This window comes from Poecile atricapillus, chromosome 8, assembly GCF_030490865.1.
Source record: "Poecile atricapillus isolate bPoeAtr1 chromosome 8, bPoeAtr1.hap1, whole genome shotgun sequence".
In the NCBI taxonomy this organism is placed as follows: domain Eukaryota; kingdom Metazoa; phylum Chordata; class Aves; order Passeriformes; family Paridae; genus Poecile; species Poecile atricapillus.
Genome location: NC_081256.1, coordinates 4,275,803 through 4,288,559, shown reverse-complemented (window position 1 = coordinate 4,288,559; position 12,757 = coordinate 4,275,803).

Sequence of the window (12,757 nt, the reverse complement as noted above, 5' to 3'; positions counted from 1 at the left end):
ACTTCCCATACTCTGAGTTCCTCTTAATACTCATGTGATGCAAACTATCAATGAACTTCTTTCCAAAAATAGACCAGAGCTATTTATGTGATGATTCTCTCTTTCTATATCTATTAATACTTTTAGCCCATTTCGTTGTAATGGATTATGCCACGATACTTTTATTTTTGGTCTCTGCAGGGACACAAGTTCTATCTCTAACCCCAGAAGCTGTACCAGTGAAGTTACAAATGAATTAAAGTGCTGTAAAGGAAAGTTACCCTCCAGTGGTTACATAAAGCTAAATCAAAATTCTATGAAAAATTATTACAGGCATTTAAAACATAGTACATTTTTCTGGGATTTCTTGACCCATGCACTCAGCTACACTAGTGCCTGTCTCTGTTCCTTTTCAATTATTCCTCTCTTGGATTTGCAAGATATCACTTCTTCCAAAGGGATAAAAGATATATGAGGGTTGATTTCCATCTTTGCAAAGGAAATAAAATTTGCAATTAAAAGTCACTGTAAAGAACAGAAAACTGTGGAAACTAGCAGTCAGTGTACTGAGAGTCTCAATGTTTTCTTCATTAATAACAAAATGTTTTTTTACTATCTGCAAAATTGCTTATGGAATGTAGTATGTAATGAATTTATCCTCAAATCTTACACTGGGCTGCAGTTTAGCTGTTTTTTACAATAAGATTGGGTGTAGCAGCAGCACTGAGGCTTCCCATCCACAGTAAACAATACTTTTTATCTGCCTTGATCAGACCAGCTGCTCACTTTCAGGATTTCACAGGTATCTAAGCAGGCAATTAGATCCAGATTTGAGGCTGATACTATAATGAAAATAAGGTTTTCTTTTAAATTTGGATCATGTTGCTCATAAAATGCAGAGATACCTCATGCTCAAACATATGCCATCTGTGCAGGGTGTGTCACAGCCTTTTCACAAAACCAGGAGGTTTTACTGCATCTGTGATTCATCTAAAAGTAAATTAAAGTTTTAGAATGGAAAGATGAGCACATTCCTGTGGGCTGAGGAGACTTGATTTTAGGACAGTCAAAGCAATTGCTTCTGGATCTGGGTTATGAGGACCTGAGCAAGACTGAGTTAGGTAACTGCTCTGGTTAATAAGAGCCATATTCAGATGGCCCAAATCCTCCCTAAGTCCAGGCCAACATCCAAGGGCCAAAGAGGGGTGCAATGGAGCCAGATATCCATTAGGACCTGGGGGGAGGCAGGATTCAAAGTGTCCAGACATCATCTCTGTCATGTGAGTCAAAGAGAGGGGTCACATTTCCCTCTGCCCCTGGCTCCAACACTTTCTTCCAGCCATCTACAGCTTTCCCTGTGTGCTGGAATGTGAGAGAGCCTTGCTTTGGGTTTCTGGCTGAGTCAAAGTTGCTGTTGCTTATAACACAGTAGAAAGGTTTGTTTAGGTTGCCTTCAAGGAAAGGGTAAAACATCAGTCCTCTTGCATGTAATTCTAGGAATACCATCCTACTGGGAAAGTAGAAGTATCTGGTTCAGCAAGGTTGCATGGACAGAAATAATACTGGTACAAGGAGGAAATTAAGAAAAAGTCTCCAGCTTCAGCAAGTTTGGCTCAAAAATAATTTTGCTCAAGTAATTGAGGTTCATTTATTTCAAAATCTTCTCAGCTATCCAGCTTGAACCTCTCTTACTTGCTTGTTTGATGTGTAATTTATAAATAATTGACTCTCTTGGAAATAGAAATAGGTAAAATTTAGAATATAGTGGTTTAGAAGGGGAGATAGGAATGTTCTTTCTTTACATTTATATCACTCTTATAATTGGCAGGTTGTGGAGATGGTGCCTCGCTGTCTCTTGCTAAGCAGAGTTCTGCATGCCACTTGGCACCTGAATTTCACCTCCCTCCAAGCATTTTCCTGATATGAAATGAAAAAGTTGATAAACACTGAAGAGGCTTTTAAATTCAAAAATAAGGAAAAACCTCTCTTTGTACTGCTTGTATGTTCTCAGATACAAGTCTGGAGTGAGTCCAAAATCCCTTTTCCACAAGTGGCCTCATATCAATCAGACTTAAGATGCTGAGTATCAGAGGTACCTTTGAAAATGTTACCCTGCTTTTCCATCAGAAATTGTAGCACAATTAAATTTCCTGAAAGCATCTCTCTGGTTTGGGTATATGGACCCAATTGTGCACTAATCTTCAAATCCATGCATTTTAAGATGAAAAGTTTTGAAAAAAATATTTCTTGATAAATGATGTAATGGGAAAGGGGAAGAGAATAGAACACTCTGGGAGGCTCTCCTGATTCTTAACCTCAGGAGAATTTTTACTGGCCACCAGTTGAAGTCCTAAAATGCAAAAACAAGCAAGCATGAGGTGGTGAAAGCCACAGCCACTTTTAAAGTCAGTGAACAACACTAATTTTTAATCTTTAGTATCTAATTAATTAGCAGTGCATAAGGAACAGCTGGTGCTCACAGTAAAGTGTGTGTGGGGGGAGATTTTTGGAACAAGACTGTTTATTTACAGGCAAAAATATTAACTCTATCTGAGAAGATGAAAGTTAATAATGGAAATACTAATAATCATGAACATATATTCCATTCTGTTAATTTGATTTTTAATTGCAAAGCAGAATACAGCTTCCTTGCCAGAGGGTAGTGATATTCTCACTGCAGTTATTGTAACACTGTTTCTAGCAAGCAAATAAACATAACAGTTCTTCTGGTAAAAACCAAAGAGGATTTTAAAGCAGGGCTCATCTTCTCCTCTAAACTGATTACCCTGCTACGATCTCATCTCCATTAGACAGCAGAAAAGAAGAGGGTGGAAAGGATGGAGGATGTAATCAGGGACAGTCGTGATTCAGGAAACAGCAGAATGTTTATTTTTAAAGGCGCCTGTGTGACACACAAACCTGCATTGAGATCATGCCTCTCCTTAGGAGTACTCCTCTCATCATCCTTAGTGGCTGTGTCTTATCATTCCCCTTAATCATTTGTCTCTCTCGGGTAATCCAGGATGCCTAATTATTTGCATATACATTTAGGTCAGGCAATGGCTTTCTGATGAAGAACCAGCAAAAAGCACATTGGTGTGTTTTTAATTCAACCCTCATTCCACTGAGCACACACAGTAAAATCTTACACTCCCCAGCAGAATACTAGAAAGATGTGTAGTTAAATGCTTAATCTTATTAGCAGTGTGCTATAGGGAAGTCTGAACCTTCCTTTAAGCCCTGACAACTGTTTCGTGGAGCTCAGGGTTTTTCATAGTAAAATTAACCACGTTTCTACTCCCAGCACACTGTCCTGCTGTGTGCTGACAGGAGGGATCCCTGGGGGCACAGCAGTACCCAGTGCTTCCCCCAGCCCCATCTGGGGCACCCACAGCTTCCCCCAGCCCCATCTGGGGCACCCACAGCATCCCCCAGCCCCATCTGGGGCACCCACAGCATCCCCCAGCCCCATCTGGGGCACCCACAGCATCCCCCAGCCCCATCTGGGGCACCCACAGCTTCCCCCAGCCCCATCTGGGGCACCCACAGCATCCCCCAGCCCCATCTGGGGCACCCACAGCTTCCCCCAGCCCCATCTGGGGCACCCACAGCATCCCCCAGCCCCATCTGGGGCACCCACAGCATCCCTCAACCCCATCTGGGGCACCCACGGCTTCCTCCAGCCCCAGCTGGGGCACCCACAGCATCCCCCAGCCCCATCTGGGGCACCCACAGCATCCCCCAGCCCCATCTGGGGCACCCACAGCATCCCCCAGCCCCAGCTGGGGCACCCACAGCATCCCCCAGCCCCATCTGGGGCACCCACAGCATCCCCAGCCACGCACGGGGTGTGTGGCAGGGTAGAAGGAGGCTGAGCCCATGACAAAAGAATGCTCCTTCTCTGACAAAAACCTCTGCACCCCTCACTCAGTTTTCTTCTATACCTGAGGCTGAAAGAAACGTAACTGCTTTGAAATGTTCCAATTGCATCATGTAAAAGGGCAGCTTTAAGTCCTGCGCAGGAAGATTTCGAATCATCACTCTATTGCTAAGAGAAGGCAGCAGAGCAGAGATTTCCACTGCATACCTGAGAAGGAAATAGGGCTCCTATTTTTTTTTTGCCCTGAGCAGTAGCCTGTTGGTACCAGACAGCAAAGTGTTAACACTGACAGCTTCGGCTGTCCTCAGTAATTTATTGCTTTCAAAGGAGATAGGATGAGCAATTTTATAAATACAGGCACAGACTTGCCAGATGCATGGAAAAAGAAGTAAAAAGCAACGCTTCAAAAACAAGCAGTCATCCCAAAATAATACTCACTCAGAGTTGCTCTGAGTGTCAGAGCTAAAGAAATGCCATTGCACCAGAGCAAAGGAGGCAGATCACAGAATCCTACTCACCATGTTTTATCACTGAGCAGAAATCCTCTGTCTCCTAGCCTTGCTCCTGGAGCTGGTCTTTATCCAGAGGCTCCTGTGATGCTTTTCAGATTCTGAGGGGCTGGACCACTGCTGCTCTCCAGTGTTACTCTCCACCCCCTGTCTTTTCCTCCTCCTTCTTCCTTCATCCCCACCCCCTCATTCCTCCAGCTTGTAGCTTTTTCGTACCTTACATAGATCCTAAGCTTCCACATGGAGCTCAATATAGGAAAGATGCTTATTTCAGCCATCTGCTTGATGCCATGGAAATGCCTCTTTTGCTTTAGGAATGAAAGCAAGGCGGTAAGCTCGGGAGTTTCTGAGCCAGCATTTTGGTTCCTCTCTGTATGACTGCTTATTAAATAGGGAGGAATACATCCAAATTAATTTCATTTCTCACATGTTGTTTTGTTTCAGACTGGGATTCAGGAAAAGTGATCTGAGTGTGTTTTGGTTAGTGTGATGCTTCACTGGCAGTGTATGCAGGCTATTGGACTGTGCCACCCTTTGTAGAGCTTGATAAAAGCTGAAGTTAGAAGGGATTTCATGTGGAAGCAAAGTGGTGTGAAGGGAAAGAGTGACTATTTCAGCTGCCCAAGGCTGGAGTGCCTGGAGTTAGCCTCATACTGCCTTTAACAAACATCTTTACCGAATTTTCCTTTCAATCTAACTTCTGCTTCAGTGTGCAGCAAAGGCAACATCTGATGTTACAACGTCTTTCTTTGTTATATAGATGAGTTTATTACCATCACAAACACCAGGGCTCTAATTTCACAGACGTGTAAAACTGGCATCCTTCCCTCAGCCCTCTTCCCTTGAAGTGCTCCCAATCTCATCATATCTTGATTGTGCCATTGATTCCTAAGTCCTTTACATCAGCCTCTCAAGCCTTCCTGCTTGTTGAAACACCTCTGCTGGGGGCATGATAGGAGCCTCTTAAAAGCCAGAGTGTATTCCATGAGGCAGTGGCTTAATCCACTTGAGGAGCTGTCGTGAGTTTAGAGCTGCGCTCAGGATCAGGCAGCAGTTGTTGCAGGCTGCTGTGTCTGCAGGGAAGCTGCACTCCTGATGGAGGGGCTACTACTCTGAGACAACAAACAGGCAGCTCTTGGATGGCTGAGACAGACAAATCCAATCCATTGGAGGCATTTAGAAAATCTCCAGCTATTCATGAACTGAAAATGAGCATTCCCTCGCAACTGGAGCAGGTGCATCTGTCAGAGAGAAAATCTCTCACATCACAGCAGAAAGGGAAGAAAAGCCTGAACCTGCTACCTGTTCTCATCTTCCTTTCTGTTGTGTGCTTTTGCTGAATCTTGGAGACAGGGGAGGAATGGAGCTTGAACTTTTGTGCTGTCTAAGGTTCTAAAGCTGGAAAATCAGCCTGTTAACTTTAAAGCCTGCAGAACAGAGTGCTCCTGCTCTGAGTGTCAGGCAGAAAGCCACTCTGGTGTCCCTGATGGTAGAGACTGGGAAATTACACCTCGGGGAAAAACCCTGGGTTAAATCCAACCTGCAGCACGTAGAAAGCCTTTGTGTGACTTCACCAAGAGACTGGTGGGAGGAAAGAACAGGCTGTGGGTGAATCCTAGTAGTTCTGGCAAGTAGATTAAGAACAATCGTGAGATGAAATACATTCATTAGAAATAGATTTGATAGGTTTTATTCTGCATGAGATAGTCATTTTAATACAGGAGGAAGTCTTTCTTCATGAGGGGTATATGAAGCCACCAAATTTTCAGGTAGTACCTCATTGCTTTGCAGTGATGTTTTTGAGAGCCTCCCCTTTGTTTTGGGAAGAGGAGGCCTACAAAATGCTGAATCTTTCTTTGCTCCAAGTAACACCAAGGCTTGTTGGAAGTGCTGATTATTATGAGAGTCAATCAGAGGTCACAGCTGTCACCTGTCCCCAGGTGGCCAAGAATTCCAATGGCATCCTGGCTTTTATCAGCAGTAGTGTGGCCAGCAAGACCAGGGCAGTGACCATCCCCCTGTGCTGGCCACTGCTGAGGCCACACCTCAAGTTCTGATTTTGGGCTCCTTCCTTCAAGAAAAATGGTGAGAGTGTGTCCAGAGAGGGGAATGGAGCTAAATCACGGTGTCACTGCAGGCACTGGTAAATGCACAGGATGTTGATTAGCAGCTGATCCATGATCCCTTATGCATTACAGTAGAGCTTTTTTCTGCTTCTTGAACAGTCCTCAACTTGCAGTTCTCTCAACTATCCTTTTCTGCTATCACTTCACTTCAGGCTATTTCACCACAGCTCTTGATCAGCTTGGTTTAAAACGTTGGCCATTGAAGAACCTAATCATCCTCTCTGATTAATTTGGATTAATTCAGTCTGTCCAGAATGGTTCAGGGCATCAGTGGGCATAAAAGGGAAGGGAAATCAAAAATCTGTGAGTGGCACGTGTCTCAGCTGCCATCTGTTTAGCACAACCACACAGTCCTTGGCACGGTGAGTAGGAAGAGGGCCCTTGAGGGAAGAGGGACCAAGGAATGCACAGTCCCTGGTGAGGAAAGAGTAGGGTGATGATACTGGTATCCCCAATAGTCTGGTTTATGTTATATATTAAATTCTGCACCTTTAAGACTGGCTCTGAGAGCAAGAGAGAGGGAAGAAGAAGCCACAGTTTGTGTTAAAGAAAATATAACTCCCCCACATCCCGCTCCTGGACTGTGGTGTCTGCAGCATGGACAGACAGCGGGACAGAGCTTCTCTCTGGTTTTTAGTTAGTTTTAGCTAGCTGAGGCAGAGGAGGTCCCTGGACCTTTGTTTTTTCCCTTTTTTCCTGGATCTGTGCAAGCCTGCTCTGGACTGAACACCCAGCCAAACCCCGGGAGCTCAGGCCTGTGGCCCAGCGGGGCCTGGGCCTCGGCACTTTCCAGCACCAGAGGGACTGATAAGAACCTGAGTGAGCCGAGCTACACCACATGAAAAGGACTTTTCTTCCTAGACTTGCCATCCCATCCAACAGCAAGAGGTTTTATTATTTAATAAACCCCATTTGGAGTTTTCCTCCCTAATTTGCCCTAAACTAGGACACAGGGGTACTTGGGGAAAGGAGGAGGAAAATCCTCATGAGGGGCAGTATGGAAACACAGGGAGGGAGTTTTCAGATGAAGCAGGCCCAGCCTCCCAGAACATGGAACCCTGAGTCTCCTCATGGTGGCTAGGAAATGTATCCAGAAATTAAAGACAACTATTAGCATAAGCAACTCGCAAAAAGCAATCTATACAATTTTTTAAATTTTCTGCCATGGAAGAATGTAGCAGATTCTTTAACCCTAAGACTCAGAACTAAAGTGTTTGCTGAACTAGCTCTATTTGTTTCCAAGGAATTGCTTACATAATGAATTTGATCCAAGCTATTTCCTGCCAGTGAACTAATGAAAAGTCTAACATCCCCAATCCAGTTTCTGCTAACATCAGGTTGAATTTAATTATTCATGGATTCTTATCAGTATTTCTTGGGTTTGCACGTAGAAGAGAATTGGTAATGGGATCTGGAGCTTTTTCTGCCCAGATTGCCAGCAGGAGGCTGCCCTAGGTTGAAGGGAACAATCCTTGCTACTTATCTGACTGCTTCCAAGGGCTTTCATTAAGTTAATTGCCACTCTCTTCTCAGTTGCTTGGTGAGCTAGTGTATGCTGCAAATTTTAGAATCATGAATTGCTGTTAATAACGTCAGTACTTAGCAAAGGAAATGAAAAGGTTTTTATCCACAGATTTCTGCGAGGGTACTCAGCCCCAGCATCTCCTGCTTGTCCTCCCTGTGAGGCACTGACGTCGCTGTATCTGCAGCCAAGAGGATGATGAGGAGCAGCAGGTAGGGTCACAAGAGCAAATTATGGAATTAAAAAGCTTGGCTGTGCTGCCTCCCAGCACCAATCATGACGCCATCAGGGGCAGGAAGGAGGGCCCAGTGCCTCCAGAATGGGACTGATCACAGTCTCATTATTGCTGCCCTGGGGAATGTGGGTGACTGATTGTAAACTGCTTGTTAACCCAAAGAGTTTAAAGGGCTTTTGAGGAAAAAAAGAAAGTATTGAAGATGTTTCTCCAGCTGCTTGTGTTGGAGTGGTGACTGCCCTTGAACTTTCTGCTTTTAACACCAAGCTCTTGAGTAATAAATGTTTGTCTATAAAATCAATGTGGAAAAATCATCTGCATTATATGCTATGAAGAACTATGCCAAAAGAATTCTTTCACCAAATCATGAAAAACTCCAAGGCTCTAGAGACCAGAGAGAAAACACCTGCTAGGGACAAAAAACCTCAGGGACCCAACTACAGAAATGTTAAAATACAAGGCATGTTTTCTGAAGCCTTTTCCTTGTAGATATGCCTGTGAGTCATAGACATCTGTCCAGATGAGGCAAGAATAGCTCCAGTTTACTGAACTGCATTAGCAGGCACTGTCTGAAAGGCAAAATAAGTATTCAGCATAAAGCATGAGGATGGCAAAATGTGCTATTCCACAACCATCCCAGTGCAACCTATAAACAAAATTTTCTCAGCTCTGCTGAGGAAGATGCTGTTGTGATGCCTTGAGGGAAGGTTATAGGAAATATTTTATTAATGTTTTGTGTGACTTGGTTTCCCTGCTTAATTTTATATTGCTCTCTGCCTGAATACATCAAATTCTCTGAAGATTTTGTTAAAGATTCAGTCAGGAAGCTGAAAAAAGGGAGATATAGGTGTAAGTAGCCACAGATACACAGCTTCAAATAATAGATACAGTCCATCAGTAAGGCAGCAACTCTTCCAGTGGCTCTCATGGGACAACATCTGAAATAACAAAGTTGGGATCAAAGGAGGCCTAAAAGCAAAACAGCTTAAATATAAGAGAAGCGAGTGGATGGAAAAAGTTAGTGAGGGTGAATGCAGTAACACAGCAGGGTCAGGTCTAAATGCAGGGACAGTGGCACAGTGAACTGTGTGTGGGACAGGCTGCTGCTCCCTTTCACTGCTCCCTGTCTGCTTTTATTTCATATCAGTGAAATAAATAATCATGTGTTGCGTAGAAACTGGCACACTGCAGAAGATACACCTGTCACAAGGTCTTGTAAAGGAGTCCTCATGGATGGTGTGGAGGCCAGGAACCAAATCACAAGTCCTGTTCTGAGGGAAGAAACATCTTGTCTGAGTGCAGTTAGTTGGTCCTCGAGGAAAAGGAGCACTACAGCCAGTTTGTGAACTGTGCTGTGTGTAAAATCCCACTGGTCTGCCAGGCACTATTTAAATACAAGCAAACAAAAGAACATTTGGAAGATGGATGAGAGATGAAGCCTTTGAAATTGCCAGCAGTGTGGCTGGTAACAATGTGGTTAGCAATGCTTCTGCTTGATTTACTCAGCGGAACATACATTTTGGAAATAAATCTGTGCATTTGATTGATGTTGTTAGTAGCAATGTCACGGCCAAATCTCATTTTGAAGTTGTAAATCTAAGAAAAGAATAAAACACACAGTTTTAAATGCAGTTTGCTAGCAGACCTAGAGGTAATTTTGGCATTTGGTTGCTCTTGTTCTCCTGCCTTCCCATCTTGGGTGGTAGCTGCCAACTCCAGAAGCTTTCTGCCTGCTGCTGCCATCACAGCTGGAAGGTGAAACCTCTGACTGTGCTCCTTGAAATTGTCAAATGTTGTTTGTAGTAGAGTATGGCATTACAAGCAAGGCTCTTATACCATTAATAAATAAATAAAGCAGTAAAACTGAAAGGTCTCAGATCTGACAAAATGCTCCATTAATGGATCATGAGTATTGACAATGCCAATGTCATCATTTGGTTTGCAGTCACACTAATTACCAACAGGTTCTAAAATAAAATATTCTAAAATATATCTTGTAGCTGGCAGGCTACTTAGAGAAGGATGATTTGCTGAGTACTATTTGTTGGGTTTATCCTTTCACGGTTTTGGCTGCTGCCATCACTCTGCAACAAAACAATCTCTTGCAGAAAGTTTGATTTTTCACAGAGGGGTTGTTAAAGTTTCTGAGCCAGCTGGTGGGCCTAGGAAGGACTCAAGCATATTTATCTGTTTTATGTTTCTCTCATGAATGTGCAGAAAGCCATTTCTGAGGCAGTGCCAGTGCAGGGCTGGGAGCTGGGAACAGTTCTTGGGACAGCCAGGAGCCGAGCCAGTGGGGCCAGGCAGGTGGGGCTGTGTTACTGTGGGTGGATGCTCTGTTCTTTGTTGCTGTGTGTGAGGAGGGTGGTAAGACTGTGAAACAGGACACTTGGATTTGGGGAAAGAGATTCAGAAATTATTCTTGAGCTTTAATACAAGAGGTTATAGAAGCATAGAATGGTTTGGGTTGGAAAGTGCCTTAAAAGTCATCTCATTCCAACCTCCCTGCCATGGTCAGGACATCTTTCATTAGACCAGATCCTTCAAAGCCCCATCCAAGCTGGTCTTGGAGAGGGCAATTTCTTGTCCTAAAATGCATTTCCAGAACATGCACCTTTGAAAAAGAGTAGTTTATTCTTAATACCTCTGTTCCTATGTACCTGGTTTGAAACACCTTACAGGAAGTCTAACTTTTCTTGAAAATCAGACACTTAAAGGTGCTTCAAAGCCCTTGATATGTTGGGATTTTGCTGTGGGAAAAAAAAAAAAAAGAAAAAAAAAGGCATCAGGTGACTGATGAGTTTGCAGTGTTTGAGTGGGAGGTGTGTGAGAGAGAAGTGGGGAGTGCTGCTGGCTGCACAGTTATAGCTGTGAAGTCTTTTGGAGCTTGGCAGTGTCTCAAAGAGCCTGGCTCTTTCAGAGCTGACAGAGTGGTATCCCAAAGTGGACAGAAGCCAGCCACAAAATGAGTTAACTTCTTCCTCAGCTCATTAAATGAGTTGCCCAGTCAAGAATGAAGTCTGGGTTCACACGTAAGCACGTGTATTGTCACAGAAACAGTGTGAGGATGACAGACCTTGATTTCCTCATTTGTTGCTTTAGTATGAAGTTCTGTACAAGAAGTGTTGCTGCATCCCCTGGGTAGATGGGGAGGGGTCTGTGGTGGGTGCTCTGCAAACCAGGCACAGGAGTGCCAGCTGGGGCTGGAGGAGGCAGCTTTCCCTGCCCTTGGCTATTTACAGATGTTTTCCCTAATGCCAGCACGGATCAAACCCAGCTTAGTCTGCTCCACATCGGGAAGCATTGCCCCAGTAATTAGAAATTACCTCAAATAACAAGGTGGTGCAATAGCTGAGTAGTGGAAGAAGGCAGGTAATATGCAGAGAAGCATGAGTCAGGGAGGAGGCCAGCTCAGAACTGCTGTGATCATCTTCCCAGAGTGCTGCAGCCAGAGGGGAGCAGTGGGCAGCCAGGAGGGCAGGAATCACCTGCTTTCCCATCAAGTCAGTCCGTGTGCCCCTGCTCCCAAGACACTCTGATCAGGGCTTCTAGATTCTCTGACAATAATATTGTTTTCCCCATCCCAAAAAGGTCTTTTTTCAACAGCAGGTATTTGAAGTTGTGATATTTTTCCTGATCTACCTGAATGTGTGCTGCCATTTCCAGGTGAAAAGTCTGATGTTGTTCTGATTATTGAGGTGCTGGCCTGTCACATCCCTTCAGTGTCCAAGCTGAAGTAAAGAAGAAATAAATAATGTCAGCTTTCATGGTTAAAATAATTTTAATAATTGCTTGCACAGCATTAAAGAGTTTTTAACAGGAACATTTATCTTAATATTGTAGCTTCTTTTTAGCTTAATTTCTAGATCAGAATGATTTATGAAATATTGTTCTTTGTATCTGCCTACTTGTCCCTCCCTTTGAGTAACTTCTACACCCATTAGCCAGGTATAGCCTAACTTGGCATAGTGAGAGGGGCCTCAGAAAATACTGCTTTTATTTAAAGGTTTCATGAAACTAGGTAGAGACAGGCTGTGTAATGGGCTCCATGGTGGGAAAAAGGCTGTAAAAGAAACACCAATTTAATTGGAAATCAGAAAAGCTGCATTGCTGGCAGGTAAACATCTTTGCAAAAGCAGCTGATTAACAAGGTCCCAGAAAAGAAGGCTTTGTCACAGTGCTTGAACTATTACTTCATATGTAAATCAGAGGGGGGAAATCCTGTTTGTTAAGCAGCAATGCTTTTATAAGCTTTAATGTAGTAGTAAATAAAACATGAGAAAATGGTAAAAACTTAAATATGAGTGATTTTCCCATGCTTTTGGAAAACTTAGTTGTTTTCCAGATTCACAGTGGGATTTTTAGATAACCCTGCAAGTGCTGTAGAACCCCAGTTCTCACCCTCCCCACTGCACAGATTGGGGAATTAATCTGAAGGGATGCCAATATTCCCTGGGTTATCACAGTCATTTGACCAGAGAATCTGACTCAGAACATTCGATATTT